Raw genomic sequence first — 13,625 nt, 5'->3', positions numbered from 1 at the left:
TAATGTTCAATAAAAGTGTAAACTCTAGTAAATTTCCTCTACACCCCTTTGCCCTGGAGATACTGAATATAAAGAATTGTGTGACATAGAGCTGAAAATTAATGACTATTAAGTTGAGATGAGTTTAGTTATCAGTAATCAGGCAAACATCTGTTTTGAAGAAAATCATTGAAATTTTGTTTTTTGTTCTAGAAAGTGCATTCTGGGATCCTGGTGATAAGCTACACAAAACCAGTTGAAGCTTCTTGGAGATCCACTTCTACTAGTGTGGCTAACATGTCATTTCCAGCGCCAGAAATCAAGACTCTATTTGAACTACCATGAACTACTCTAGGCAATTTTGAGTCTAGTCTGATTAGTTTTGTTTTATTGCACTGAGATAGACAATAGAAACGGCGCACTTTCATGTATATGTAGATATATATTTATATATATACCTACATATATACATATTTATATATATATTTTCACGTATATGTAGGTATATATATTTACTGCAGTACACTCTGCACAGTGAACTGACAAACTGGTTTGTAAATGAGTTCCAGATACTTAACTTCTTTCATTTTGTTTAATACACTTCTGAAAGAGCTCATTCAAAGTCATGAACCCTTGTAGTATTTTCAGAATTGTTTCTTAGCTGATTTTTATCTATCACTTACAGTTTTCACTACTTGAGGTCATCTCAACCTGAACCTGTTTCACTCTATAAGCACAGAGACAAGACCTTTTAAACTTGAGAAGATCTTTGCTTTCATTAAAGTTCCTCTCTCAACATTATTTTCCTATAAATTATCAACAGCAACATGAGAAAATATAATAATAATAATCATCATCATCATCATCATCTTATTTTGACTTAATGACCTTAGTAATTTATTAGACACACAAAAACCTCCAAGTTGAAGAAAAAGTGAGGACCAAAGTAAATCTTCTAGGGACTTTTAAAATTGAAATATGTGGTATTTTTCAATGGTACATGACCATATTTTAAATTAGCAATGTGGTCCTCTCAATTGTCAATAAAAAATAAAAGAAATATGACTGCGTATGTGCAACAATCTTGTATCAACTCTTTATTTACAAATTACCAGTTTGAGTAACTTATTTGTCTTCAGCTGGGTTTTTCACACTTGACCTTCTATTCTTTCCTTCAAACACCCCTGAGCCCCCCAAAAGATGGCAGAATACATAATAGGATGTATGAAAATATAATGTTTTGAAGCTCTAGATTCAGTGACTACCAAGACTACTAATGTGGCAGTAAATAGCTAACCAAGTTCTCTCACTTACATTGATATACAATATAGTAACCAAAAGCAATTAAGAAATCCTACCTAGTAGAATAAACAGTCAATAATCAGAAAATATTGGAGATGGGGAGAGGTATGTATGTTCTATGTTTATGCAAAGAACAGTGTAATTTAATAAACTCTTTTCTCAGTGTTTAAGTAATTCCCGTATATGGTCAAGATTGTTCATAATTCTAATAGCCTTTCCATGCCCTGTGGATTTCACAGGATCAACAAAAAGCCAAAGACAGAGACTCAAAAAGGGTAATAATGCACTTATTTTGGTTCCCATTAGTGAAAACATGACAGTATGTATTTCAGTGCTCTCAGAAAAGCCATTTTAATTTCAATACTGTAGAAATGTTGAGTTTAGAATAAATATGATTCATCTTGCATTAGCTGGGCATTATTTCCGCTCCTTCTGCTTGCTGGAGACAAATGACACAGCTTGTCCATGATTAGGTACAATTTCTCCACATTAATTTTTGCAGATTTTTCAATTCAGCAAACATGAGAAAAAACTAAAATGTAGCAAATTCATCCAGTACAACTGTATGTAACTTTTACAGCAGAAATTAAGTAATTTCTCATTGGAAAAACAAACAATTTCAGAAGTAATGAGCACTATAGAATTTAATTACTTTTGGGGGGTTTTATTCTCTTATTTTTCCAAGCTGCACAAGGAAGGAAATCGATGGAATTACATACCACTAACTTATCACTCATTATGAAATTACCATTAAAACTCTTCATACTTAGTTTAGCACTCACAGACATTTATTGAAATGGAATCAGACTGCTCACTTGCTAAGAGAGGAGAATTTGTTCAAGAAAAGACATGTTTTACTAAATACTTTTGGAAGATACAGCAGGCAGAAGAGAAGTCCCTAAGTCCAACTTGGAAAGTTCTTAGGCGCTAACTGATTCAACCCCAGGCAAAGAAATCAGTACATGCACTCCCCTGGATATTACAACAAACAACAAAGCAGCAGCTGCCTTTTAGCAGTGCGAGAAGTCTTAGAGCAGACATGTGACTCTGGAAACATGACATGATGAATCTGAATTGCCTCACAACTTTTCCAATGTGAGTTTTTCAATAAATTAACCCAACACATCTGAAACCTGACCCAGGACACTTGAGTTTGGCATGACAGAAAGATCTTAATAGGGCAGACCTCTGCCAACATCATAGATGATTTGAATGACCAGATTTCATGAAGTCTCTTCTTCTCATACTGACACTGCAGTAGCACTTATTATTAATGTGTAAGCCAAAATAATCAGGTCTTCATGTAAAAAGCACATACAACCTGAGACACTTTGATTTTGCCACACTATGCTTTAAACCACATAGTAGGATAAATGATCTAAAAAAAAATGATGCAAAAACTTGTCTGAGGTGTGGAGCTTCATACAAGAGCAACCATAATTACTATTTTCAAGCACTTGTCAATATGCAGAAACATCATAACTGATGATTAATATGACAAATATGGTAAAGAATAACTGACCTGTGCTTAAAGCTAGGACAAAGTGAAAGATAATGAAGGATAGTGATACAATAGTTTATCAAAACCACCAGATAAAAATGGGTATCTACAACACATTCCTTACAGATGCTAGTTACAGTAGCAATATTGTAACAATAGAGACCCCAGAGATCTTCAGGAAGACCTCTACAGCAAAAATTCTATTTTCATGTCCCTCCAGAGCTGTGCATTGAAACAAAAAGAATCTCAAAATTTTAAAGAGTAACTCTAGAGAAAGTATAGAGTCATGTACTCATATTGCCAAAAGTTTGTTAATTAGAGAATCTGAAAATGCACACTCACCTACTTTCTACCTATCTGTTTTAATGCGCAATATTTCCATATTCTCTGCAAGTCTAATGCAAGACCCCAGGTGTCCATCTTTAACGCAGTGAGCCAGTGCATCTGCTCAAATGCATAATGCTGTTTTCTGCCACAGTGAATTTCCAACAAAACAGCTTTTCATGAAAACAGAATGCTTTGAAAAGATATTGAAATAAAAGGAACATGCTACTTTTGCTTTGGCAGAGCTGAGAATATTTTAAGTGTCTATTGTGTTTTGATGTCTCTTCTAATATGCTGCCTTCATTACTGAATAAAAAATCCATAGTTTTTTTCCTATACTTTCCATTTTTTCCCCAGAAAAATATGTTCAAACTTTGATTCATTAAATGTCCCTGCAAATCTCGCCTGAAAATCCAAAAGGAGTATTAAAAACTTACTACATTTGATAAATCAGTCAGTTTTTCTAGAGATGAATTTTATGTATTTTCTATTCCACAGAGAGCAACTGATGGATTTCACTGGTTGATAGAGATAGCTTACTCAAACAGAATGCAATAAGACATAAATGTATTAATATAAACTTATTTTACAAGGATGATACAGCTGTTTCCAGGGAGAAAATGCACATAACAACTCACCCTAAATCCGGTATTTCCAATTATTTAACACATAGGCCTAAACAGACAATGTTACAAGTCCTCTTATAGTCCATGTACATGCAGGTCCTTACAAAACAAAGGACTAAGAGAGGCATCATGCATCCAGTTCTGCTGCAAATTTTAGGTAGCTGCAGAACTCAGGACACTGAGTTTGGAAGTATGCATCTTTTCTCAGGTTTAGACACAACTGGTGACAACTCAAGGCTCCTTTTAGTTATAGCAGTTTAAATATAATTTTTCATAATAATCAGAATATTTCTAGAATATAAAACAAAGTCCAAAAATTAGCTTTAGAACTTCTCAACAATTTTAAAAAGCAGGTCATAGACCCCTCTGTAAAAAAAACTTCAAATATTTATTAACAGCAAAGAAAAGAGGTGAGGCCTGCACTATTTTATCTTTTGACAACATTCTTCTCATCAATGTTTTCTGTAGCATGTTGTATAGTGCTTTAGAAAACTAAAATGGCTGTTTCAGACTGAGCCAGACTCTTTTTCTGCACATCTAAGAACAGGAAAAAATTTCATGACACCCAAGAAAATGAACACAATTGTCTCAAAAGATCTATTACTTTCTGAAATCTTTCAACTTATTGAAAGAAATGAAGCTTATTTTGTGTTTTACTACAACTACACACATGTGTTCTAAGTGCTCTTTCTGTTAGTAGGGCAGTAGCTATCTGGGACATACCTTACGAGGACATGCATATTTCTATTTTTTTTCTAGAACAATTGCTTTCTCTTTAGTGTGTTCAGAAGTACATCCTGACTATTAATGGAGTAAGAATTGATACTGTTCCTCAGCCCAGAAATCAAGACAATTCCTCCATACTCCTTTAAGGAATATATTGTCAGGGTTTAACCCTAGCTGGCAACTCAGCACCAAGCAGCCACTTGCTCACTTATCTCCACTCCCTGGGTATCGAAACAGGACGACTCCTGTGGCAGGGAGAAATGATGAGGAGGACTCCATCTTATCAGAAGGCTAATTAGTTACTTTATTATACCATATTGTTCTATATTATATTACACTATACATTACATCTATATTATATTACACTTTACATTGCATCTAAACTGAATCTGCCAAGCACTCAACCATGCACACTACTGCACTCCAACTGCACAGAATCTCACAACTGTCAGCCAACAGTTCCCACACACCGGTAGGCCAAGGAAACAAAACACCATCACTTTGGGTAAACAATCTCTATATTGCATTCTACTCTGGCACAACACAGGCACAGCAAATAAGAAAAGAATTGTTTTTGCTTTCTCTGAGGTTCAGAGAATGTGAAACCCAGAAATATTCTTGGGAAGAATTGTGCCTTGCTTTTCTCTGTGAAATGTGGCTACACCTGGGGGGACTTGGAGAGGAACCAGAAAAAACATGGAGTTCAGATAAGAACATTTAATAATTGAAACAAAGTAAAATATACTGATACTAATAATACTAATGATAATACTAACAACAATAATAACAATGGTTATGAAAAGGAAAGATAGAGAAATACAAAACCCAAGAAAAACAAGTTATGAACAAGAGAGTTTCCCACCAACCACTAACTGATGCTAAGCCTGTCCCCAAATAGTTATCAGCCCCTGTTCCAGATAACTCTCCCAGTTTATATATAGTGGACATGACATTCTAGGGTATTAATAGCCCTTTGGCCAGCTCAGGTCACCAGTCGTGGCCACGCTCCCTCACAGCTTCTTGTGCACTTCCTCAATTGCTATGGGACACTAAAAAGTCCTATTGACATTATGTTCATACTAAATCCAAAATACAGCACCGCATCAGCTACTAAAAAGAAAATTAACTCTGCTCCAGCTGAAATCAAGACAGATATAAAACAAAAAAAATCCCACAGATTTATTTGCAACTAACACTTCATGCAATTATTTTCAGCTAAAGCAATTAACACCTAAAGAAATTACGAGCAGTAATCTAAAAAACCCTCAGTTCTGCTTTGCAAAGACAAATGTCTTAGAAATCAGAGGCAACCAACAAGTCCACCCACATACCTAATAGTTACATAATCATACCAGTACAAACAAAGAAATCTGTCATTCAAGGAGCAATTCAAGAAGCAGTGATTGAAAGAGGAAGGCTCTTAATCTTTTCGCAACTTCTCAGTGTATGAGTAAGGAGAAAGCATTAAATTACTCCCACCTGTTGATTTGCTCCAGCACGTAGCTTAGGCAGGCAAAACCAGGGAAGATACCTGGCAAAGGTAGGGAATCATTGTCCCAGTACTATAACTGAGAGAGTCAGCTTCTAAGATGCATTTGAGGGCTGCACACACTCACCTCTGCTACTGATAGTACATCTCCTCCCTCCAGCAAGTACACACACAGCAAACCAAGGTAACACCTCAGGTTCACCACCTGAGGAAGAAAGGATCAAGAAACTACACCTCTTCATGGCTCAGGCAGTTACAGGGAAAATAATTGTTAAGACGTTCAGTTTAGTTATTGCTGAGGTCTTACTTCCCACCCCATTTCCCAAGCTATTACATCACAATTCCCTTCCTGCTTTCACACTGATTCCCCTCCTTCTCTTTTTCTTCCCTCCAAAATATCAAAGATACACCTACTGTAAGTCATATCTTGTGAGAAGCATTAAGTATTAGACACAACCTAAGATAATACTCACTAAGATAATAAGAGATCTCTGGTATAATGCAAATTACTCCCCTATCTAAATGTACTGCACTTTGAGAAGCAAGGTTATGCAAAACTGACTCTTCATTGATTTAAAGTGCTGATGATTTGTTACATGAATTTCAGGAAAGCAGACTTTTAGACCACTGTGCATCCCATAACATAAGTTTATTTTTCATGTCTGGACGGTGAGATAGCAGCAAGCCTGTTCCTAAGAACTGGTGCAATAGGCTAAAACTAATTTTTTCTGCTTTATCATTATAAAATATATGAAATATGTTTAGATTATATAGAAGATAATTCTTAAGGAAATCAATTTTTCTCACAATCCTACATTTAAAAACAATTATATTCTAAAATTGTGCCATTGTAGCACCTCATAGGACATGAAATCCATGTGCCTTAAGAGATCTCAGATTTATTAAATAGGATCATTTTTATTACTAGTGACAACTAGTGATTTTGACTTTATGCTTAAGTTCCTAATTAGCACACTGTAACAGAACTACAAAATAGCAATATTTTCAATAACACTGTGATAAAGAAAAAATACAAAATGTATCTATTAATATTTATAATCTCTTTTTAAAGGATTGGATGTATTTGATGGCTTCAGAAAACAATTTACCTTTTTATTTTCTTATCACAAATATCAAATTCAAAAACTTCTTAAAATAAAGGAAGAATTTCTTTATGGATAGTTTTGGGAAAAAAACTCAGCAGCAACTGTAGGGAATAACAGCACAATGAAAATTGAGTAAGCATGTGAATGGAATATAAACCACATGTAAAGCAGTTCATGATCTCTGAAGTGCTAAATGCTACTGTTTCAAAGATCAGGACGCCCACAGGTTTTAGGTAGTACATTTTTACTATCTGCATAAAGAATCAAGGAATCAGCAACTCTGGAAAAAAAACCCAAAATAAAAACCTGAAGACAAAAAAGGTACCATGGATAAAATACAGATTATAGCAATATGATGCTATTGAAAATAATTTAAAAAACCATGTTGAAATGGAGTAACCGAAATTCAATATTGAAAGCATTCATCTTAAAAAGCTATAAAAACATGGACAGAAAACATTCAAATGTTACAATTATACTATATACTCAGGAACTGGCTAAGAAGTTGTATACTGCATGATCCAGCTATGAGCGTCAGCATTACGGGACACGAGTCATGGTAACTTGGTCCTGCAAGACTTCTGGCTCTGCGGCATGAGGTTTTCTGCTGCCCTTGTGTCATTTTGGATGAAGTACTTATGTGTGCTATAATACCAACAGTATCAGAAATTTATAGACATTTAAATGAGTAACTTTTCCATTATGCATTCCCCCCAGGACATGGCAATGAAGCCTTTCTAAACTTTATTCTTCAATATATGGAATTTTTAATGATAGTGCTCATCCAAGCTTTTACACTTTATAGAGGAAATATGATTGTGGCAAAGGTCTTTTAGCATCTTTTTCACATCAAAATAGCTTTTTAGTATTTTGAGCTTCCAGGGTGGCATTTCTGGCATGCTCATCATAAAGATGCCTGAAAACTAAGAAATTGATCTCTCTTAAGGTCAAAATTTGAAAAGGTTATTCCTAGCTGATGTGAGTCAAATTGTTACTAAAAAATATTCCTTCAAAATAACTTTTAAAGAAAACCTGTGATAATGCTTACAGAACAGTGTTATAATATATACTTTGTATAGCATTTTTAATGTAAATGCTCTGTGATAATTGGAAATATTTCCAGTAACACCGATATTGATATATGCTCTGTGGGGTTTTTTTATGGCATGTTTTCTCTTTCTTATTTGAAACCATTTTTTCCTGCTACTTTTCCTTCTATTTTTGGGGTTACTCTTCAAATATAAACAATTAACAATTATGTAAAATTTGTAAGACTGTAGAAATAATACAATTCCATGGACTACATGGTAGTAATTGCGTGTGAAACACAGTTCTGTCATCATTACTAAAATGCTGGTGCATCGCAGGAAATGCAGTTTGCTTCAAGATGAATGATTTATTTGGAAAACAGAATGATCAGCAAATCTTATTTTTCTTACTAAGTCAAAAATATGTCATAGAATCAGAGAATATTCTGAGTTGGAAGGGACTCTTCAGGATCATTCAGTTCACCTCCTGGCCCTGTGCAGGACACTCCAAGAATAACTCCATGTGCCTGAGCACATTGTCCGAACACTTTTGGAGCTTTGTCAGGCTGGTGCTGTAACCTCTTCCCTGAGGAGCTGTTCCAATGCCCAACCACTCGCTGGCTGAAGAACCTTTTTTTTTCCTAATATCCAACCTAAACCTCCCCAGCTTGATGCCATTCCCTTGGGTCCTGTCACTGATCACTAGATTTTTTTTTTTAAAGAATAAATAATGTTCTGCAAATCCATAATCTGAGTTTCAAGTAAGTCATAAGTCAGCAGCCTCAGATTTACAGAAGGCAATTAAGCTTTTTTCTTCATGTGCTAATTGAAGCTGTATGACATGGTAATTCTCTTGGGGAATTATGATGTCTGAAGTACAAAAATTGTAATAAAAATTATGACAGGTTTCCCTCATAATTCAATAAGATAGTGAAATTCTTGAAGCTTAAAAATTCTTCTGCATAATCTCTGCAGATTGCACATTCAATTCCATGGCAAAAACAAGAACATAAAGGGACGTGCAAACTCAGTATTTTACATAACAGAAGAAAAAAAATCAAGTATTTTAGTATTAGCATGCAGATTAATAAAAAAATAGAAAATTGGTTTAGAACCACTCTGTAACAATTCTTGTAGAGCTTTATTACACATCTCATTCTATTTCCTGTCTGGCTGTGAAGGACTGCCAGGTTTTCATTTGTATTCCAGCTGTATCTGGTATTGATTTACATCATTAAGGATAGTTTTGTCTTCTAAACAAAAGGCATGAAATTCTTACGAATTATTCTCTTAATTCCAAGCAAATGCAACACAGCTATTATTCAACCAAATTATACGTACTGTCATGGAAGTTTTAAAGATATCAGAGCTACACAGCTCAAACACATAGAACTGCATATCTCTCCAGTGACAGTCTCTACCATAACTATCCTTTACATATCTATAGAGATATTATGGTCATGTAATAATGTGAATGTGACTGCTGCTTGACATCACAGTTTACATCACTGCATGTACCAATTTCCAAGTATGACATATTTTGGACTGCTTAAGACAGAAATTTTGAATAGACCCTGTCCTCAGTGGGTCAAGTAATTACAGTGAAGCAGCAACAGGCAACAGAAACAGAGCAGTCTAGTCAGGGCTGAACAGATATCTACCTTCTGTGGGACTCTACCAACAGGAGATCTCTGTTTTCTTCATTGATTTTTTTACTAAATGTTTTACATTTCAATGCTATACATAGAAGGTTCTCTCTTTTTAACCAGTGAATTTTAGGGATTGTAAGAATTATATGGATCTGGGAAAACTTTACTGTGAAAAACAGAAGTTGCTGAAAACAGCAATCTCAAGTTATTAGAATAATAATGACAAGCTATATGACAAGATGGATATATATGAATCACTGACTGAATTATATTAGCAGATCATCTTTAGCTTTCTATACATTTTGAAGATACAACAGAATAATCATACCAGCTTTCAAAAAGTGAGAGAGATGTAGAAAGAAAGAAAAAAAGAAATTTCATTTATTGGTATGTTTTGGTCATTTTATCATCATTGTTAAAACAAAAACCTAGTACTGAATTAAACAAAATGTAGTCCATGTGTGTCACTTATGGTACAATTTTCAGTCTTTTTTTCCTTTTTAAGTCATTGGCTTGAGATATTTCATTTATAATATAAACCTAACTAACTTCTCTCTTAGATCAGTAATATATGCTCATTTTTAATTTCACTCTGCATGTACAGACGATACCTACTATAATGCGACTCTTGTTCTAAAGAAGCATTGCCCCCTATCCTCCAGTCCCAAATAAGTCTGAACACAGGTTCTTAGGGTACAAAAATTTTCATTGATTTTTCAAAAAAAGCTAGAGAAATACTTAGCTAGAGCTAAGTATTTTGAAAAATTTTATATTCCAGGTTCTCCAGAAAATACTTACTGTAAAGAGACTGACAAAAGATTTCACTCTTTTGCCCCAACTATCTAAACAGATTAACACTGTAGCTTTTGAGATGAGATACATTTCTTCCTCTTGAAGGTGGTCTCAGTAAGAGGGATAGGCTTTTCTGCCTTGGAGACACCACTGGTATAGATGGACTATTCCACATCATCAATTGATGAGTTTCCACACCCAGAGCCTTGTACCCAGGGACTAAGGCATCTGGAAAGGCAAGGTGGGAAAGGAGGAGGTTTGTTTTGCCTGCCACCTCAACCATACACTCGTCTCCATTAACTCTTTTAAGTTACTGCCTTCTGCCTGGTAGTTGGAGGATATAAGATCCCCTTGGATCTTATTCTGGTGGCTTTCCCAGTTTCTGTCCCAGAAATGCTTCCTAATGCTCCTTAACCTTTTTACTTCCTCACGAAACTCTGACACCAGATTGCACAGGTAAGTGCCTTGCCACACCTCACACTATGGTTCTCACTACTGCCAGCTGCTTTCTGAGCAAAGGCCCTGCAATGCTCTGGGGAAAATACTGAAAACCAAAGTTCAGCAAAAAGGAATGTATGTGTTTGCTATAGTTCACCAAGGACAACCTTAGGAGCCACAACACCACAGCAGCTTGGTGTACCACTCCAAGAGAGACATAAAACAATGGATGGCATGACATGGAAAAGCAGGCATACTCTGTTGAAAACAATGCAGCTTTTGAGAATTAAGACAAATGACCCAAAATGGTGACTGAAAGCTGAACTTTGCTTCATTAACTCTACATAAACTTTTTGCTACAGGCTGTCTTGAGGAGGAGGAGGAAGCAAATGAGGCCATCTGCAGGCATCTGAAGCAGCCTCAAAGTGACAGGCCCTGGTTCTTTTGGGGGACTTTACTCCCCTGACATCTGCTGCAGAACCAGCACAGTGAAACACAAACAGCCCAGGAGGTTCCTGGAAAGCACGGATGGCAACTTCCTGGCACAGGTAGTGGAGGATCCCCCAGGCAATGGTGTGCTGCTCAACTGATGCTAACAAAGAGAAGGCCTTGCTGGAGTGAGAATGTGGAACTCAGCTCCAGATGAGGAGAAAGCAGGGTAGCAAGTAGCCACAACCAGAGACTTTGGGAGAGCTAACCTGAGCTTCTGCAGGAATTTTCTGGGAAGAATTCCATAGGAACCAATCCTGCAGAGTAAAGGGGCTGAAGAGAGTTGGTTGATAATCAAGGATCATTTCCTCCAGGCTCAAAAGCAATGAATCCAAATGTGCAAGAAAGGGGAAAAAAGACCTGAAAGATAAATAAAGAACTTCTCTCATTACCTAGTGGTAAGCAGGAAGTACACAGGAACTGGTGACAGGGTCAGGTCACTTGGAAAGAATTTAGAGAGGTTGTCAGAGTAAGAAGAAATGAAACAGGAAAAACAAAGGCCCATGTGGAATTAAATCTGGACAAGGATGTCTAGGACAACAAAAGTGGATTCTTCAAATACATCAATTACAAAAGAAAAACAAAAGATAAAGTAGGGCCATTGCTAAATGCTGGATCATCTGGAGCAATCCTGTGCAATGTGCTCTAGGGTAACCCTGCTTGAGCACCGGGTGCCTTCCAACCTGACTCATTCTGTATTTCTGTGTTTCTCTAACTCCAAAACACATACTACTTTTCACACCCTCACATAGGCTAATTTATGCCTATAATCAGTCAAACTCCACCTAAACATGAAATTACAATTGTAATTTTACCTTCTTCTCTCCCTCAGAAAAACTCATTGTAAGTGTAGTGTAAGTGGAAATGCATGACAAGAGATTTCACCTTCATATTCTGGGATGATCAACAGGCTATAACTATCTCCTCCCCCATAGGGATGCTTATTGGGCAAGACTTGAATAATCAGCTCTACCAAGTGCTTCTTCAGAAAATTCAGAAAGCAAGCTTGTGTTTGTTATCATACTTTTAGCAATATATATTCATGTCAAAATGTACTGTATTTGTTGTTAGCTTTATTACTAATATTTGAGGTATTCACATGTCCTTCTGTAGACAGTGTATGTATGACCGTCAAACCTGCATTTCTGCTGCTCAGCAAACAACATGATTTTGCATCTGGCCATGAGAGTTACTGAACGTGACAATACTTCTAAGTCCTGCCAGGACAGTTCCTTGTTCGCAAGCAGGCATACAATGTATCACGCTGTCTATAAATCCATAATCATGGTAGCACTCATTGAACCCAACCAGATTCACAGTGCCACTTGGCTCTCCATTTCTGTTGTTCAGTGTTTAATTGGCCATTACTTAGTATCTAAGCCTAGCAGCTCCCAATCCCTCTGACGTCAGAGAACAGCTATAATACAAGGGAGTTTATTTTCTGCCAAATTCAACACAACAGAAGAATCTGCATTACTCTTAATGCAACACATGCTCTGCTCATGGAGAGCAGATCTCTCTGCTATGAGATCTGAACAGCTGCATGTTTTCTTGGGAACTTACTCTGGGGAGCCACAACAGTTCTGGTTAGCGCAGAAGACCTAGCTTGTGCCAGGAGCTAGGAGGATGATGACCACCTCCTGGGAGAATGATGACCACCAACTCACTGCTTGAACTGATAAGGTGTCAACAGCATTACTGTGCATCCCTCTGCAGTAACTCTGCACCATTCCCTGGTAACTCACACTCCCCAGGCTGTTTTGTAAACATATGGAGGTGGCCACAATTCCTCTGGCAATGTCCAGACCTTGTAAGCATCTCTCCTGAGAGCCACCAGATCTGTGTGGTCGTCTCTATGCTCTGGCAATTGGTTTATCTAATGCTATACTGAGACTTCTCAACAAAACCCACAAGCTATCACTTTGGTTATCTAGAGTCTTTCCCTTCCAAGTTTACTGCCTAAGGTTTGCCATTTGGCAGGTATTTGAAAAGTTTGAAGCTTTCTGTTTAGATAAGAAGCAATTTCATTACAAATAAGGTACAGAAGTCAGATAAATCACCAAAAGCTCTAAGTGGTGCATTCCCAACCTTCTCTAAGTTACAGTCTGTAACCTATTGTGGAGAATTATATATTCATCTTCTTAATTATTTTAGAATAAAGATCTACCAAGGAATT

The 13,625-nt window shown here is 36.5% G+C and overlaps 1 protein-coding gene across 5 annotated transcripts in view; it reads right to left on the bottom strand.

Moving 5' to 3' along the window:
- The window catches only part of KDM4C (lysine demethylase 4C), a 251,585-nt gene that overhangs the window by 49,071 nt on the left and 188,889 nt on the right, over window positions 1-13,625 (bottom strand). Inside the window, exon 18 of one of the 5 annotated variants that reach the window (XR_010031030.1) lies at window positions 11,659-11,809. The exons of the other annotated variants lie outside the window; for them this stretch is intronic. The gene's annotated coding sequence lies outside the window, so the exon portion shown is untranslated. The remainder of the gene's footprint in view (window positions 1-11,658; window positions 11,810-13,625) is intronic. 5 annotated transcript variants of the gene reach the window in all.

Source organism: Melospiza melodia, chromosome Z (assembly GCF_035770615.1).
Source record: "Melospiza melodia melodia isolate bMelMel2 chromosome Z, bMelMel2.pri, whole genome shotgun sequence".
NCBI classification, from domain to species: Eukaryota; Metazoa; Chordata; class Aves; order Passeriformes; family Passerellidae; genus Melospiza; species Melospiza melodia.
This window is presented reverse-complemented; position numbering and strand designations above follow the sequence as displayed.